Source organism: Thalia democratica, chromosome 8 (genome assembly GCF_965202585.1).
Source record: "Thalia democratica chromosome 8, ktThaDemo2.hap1.1, whole genome shotgun sequence".
In the NCBI taxonomy this organism is placed as follows: domain Eukaryota; kingdom Metazoa; phylum Chordata; class Thaliacea; order Salpida; family Salpidae; genus Thalia; species Thalia democratica.
In genome coordinates this window covers 54,264,876-54,267,141 of record NC_139172.1, presented here as the reverse complement: position 1 = coordinate 54,267,141, position 2,266 = coordinate 54,264,876, and positions in this window count along the sequence as shown.

Genomic DNA, 2,266 nt, shown 5'->3' with positions numbered 1-2,266 from the left:
TTCATCTATACGTCTTTTCACAGTTTGTTACTTAAAGGAACAGAACGTAATACTTTACATGTAATATATTTCCCCAATGGTGTGAGGTTGTACTTGTTTAATAACTATGAGAGAACGATAATAAGAAACTCTTAGTCCATCTTCAATACTTTGTGTAAGTTTCTTGAACATTTTTGTGATTTTGCACTGTTTTGTTTTCTCATCTCGACGTTTTTTAAAAAACTCTCTTATCTACATGTACGGAATGAAATCTATACTTTACGTAAACAAAATGGACTTTTTTTTGTTAAAGCTTTACCTCAGGGTCAAATATTTAATGGCAAGTTAAATGGTAAGCTAAGAATTAGTATAACAACAAAAAAGAAAGTAAAATTTTTATGACTGCCAAAAATGTAAAATCGCCCCCTTACTAGTTATCGCCCCCCTCTTTCGCCCCTTTACTAAAATCGCCCCCAGGGGGGCGATATCGCCCACTTTTGGAAACCCTGCAATAGATTTTCAAACTAACTTTCACTCATATCGCATTCAGAACTTTAAAACTAACCTTTTGACTAAAATAAACTTATATTTTTAGCGTTTGTCGTAACTTTTAAATGACTTATACAGTTTAAATAAAGACTTTTTATACTTGATTTTAACTTTAAAGCAAGCAAAAACTAATTGGTAATCAATGTTTATAAATCATGTAAAATTAACAAACTTTTAAACTTATTTTTTTTATTTTCTTAACTCTTTATAAAAGTTAAAACGTTAAAACTTCTCAATGTTAATTACAAGCACAATTTAGTTTTTTATCTAGTTTTAAAAAACTTTAAAATTTTTAAAATAACTTTTTTAGTAATTAAAACATAAACTTTTTGAAAGCATTAAAGTCTAAATGTTAGAGATGCATAAAGAAAAAATTCCTCAAGTAAGACAAAAATATAAATTGGTGCTTTATTTTACTATTTATTTAAGTATTAGATAAATACGATTTTATTTATATTTTTCTTCGATAGCTGTCAAATTTGCAAGACCGTAAAAAATTGAACGAGGAGATAGAATTGCACCAGTGCACGAAATTGCACGAAGACATTTTTGCAGTAGGGGAAAAATTGCATAAAGACATTTTTACACAAAGGATCACTTTTACATGAGTAGACAATTTTGTACGGAGATATTTTTGCACCGGTTTGGTTTTTAAATTTTCTATTTATTTATTTTCTTTTTTTTATTTAGGGAATTTATTTCATTGATGTTACTGTTACCTCTAAAACTTACCCTCGGTCGGTAGCTTTTTTTTTATTAATTAATTTTTTTAGTAATTTTTTTTTACTAACACTGTTACCCCTACCCCTTACCTTCGGTCAGTTACTTTTTTTAATAATTTATATTAGATTTTCTTATTACTGTTTTCCGTTTATGTTTATTTTTTATGTTTTCTAATACTCTCGTGCAAAATTGACTCTCCGTGGAAAACTGTCTTCTTGCAAATTGTGCCCTCGTGAAGTTCAGTAACCTCGTGCAATTTTATGTTCGTGATATTTTAAACCTTCCAGTTTTTCATAGCTATAGTAAGTACAAATTTATTAACTCTATCGTTGTCAATAAAATTTCAGTTTAAATTATGTAAAACAAAAACGATAATTTTGATGAATGACAATCCTTACATCAAAATCAAATTAGTTTTCATTTTAAAATTTTTGAGAACACGTGTTAACTGTAAAAGTTATAAAAACGATAATTCAATACTACGTTTCAAAAATACAAACTTAACTGTAACAGCATGTTGAAGTAGACAGAAAATAAAACAATTGCAAGTATACAAGTTTAAATAAATATAATTAATATATGTTTCTTTTCCAGTAGTATAGTTTTTCAAGCTATTTTGGTAAAGTTATTGAAAACTTCAATACTTTAATATTAAAAATAAAATTCATTAGTTAACACAGTTAAAGTAGTAAATGCAATTAGAACTTGAAAAATGTTTGATATTATGTCGCTAAATTTTTAGTTAGGATTAAACTTAGTTCTTTTTATTTTAATTTTTTTATTTATTATATCTTTTCGTGTATCCTTTCTCGTACCAGGTTTTAATTTCCAACGTTTGACAATAAATGCATATTAGTAAAAAAAATTAAGACGTTTTATTTCAGTTAACTTAAATAGCTGTACAAACTAAGGACTAAAAAAGACTGATCAATTTTCTTACTCAGTTTTTTTGTAGTATTTTTTGTCTGTAAAACTAGTTTTAACTTGAGGATTAAATACACACTATTAGTTTAAT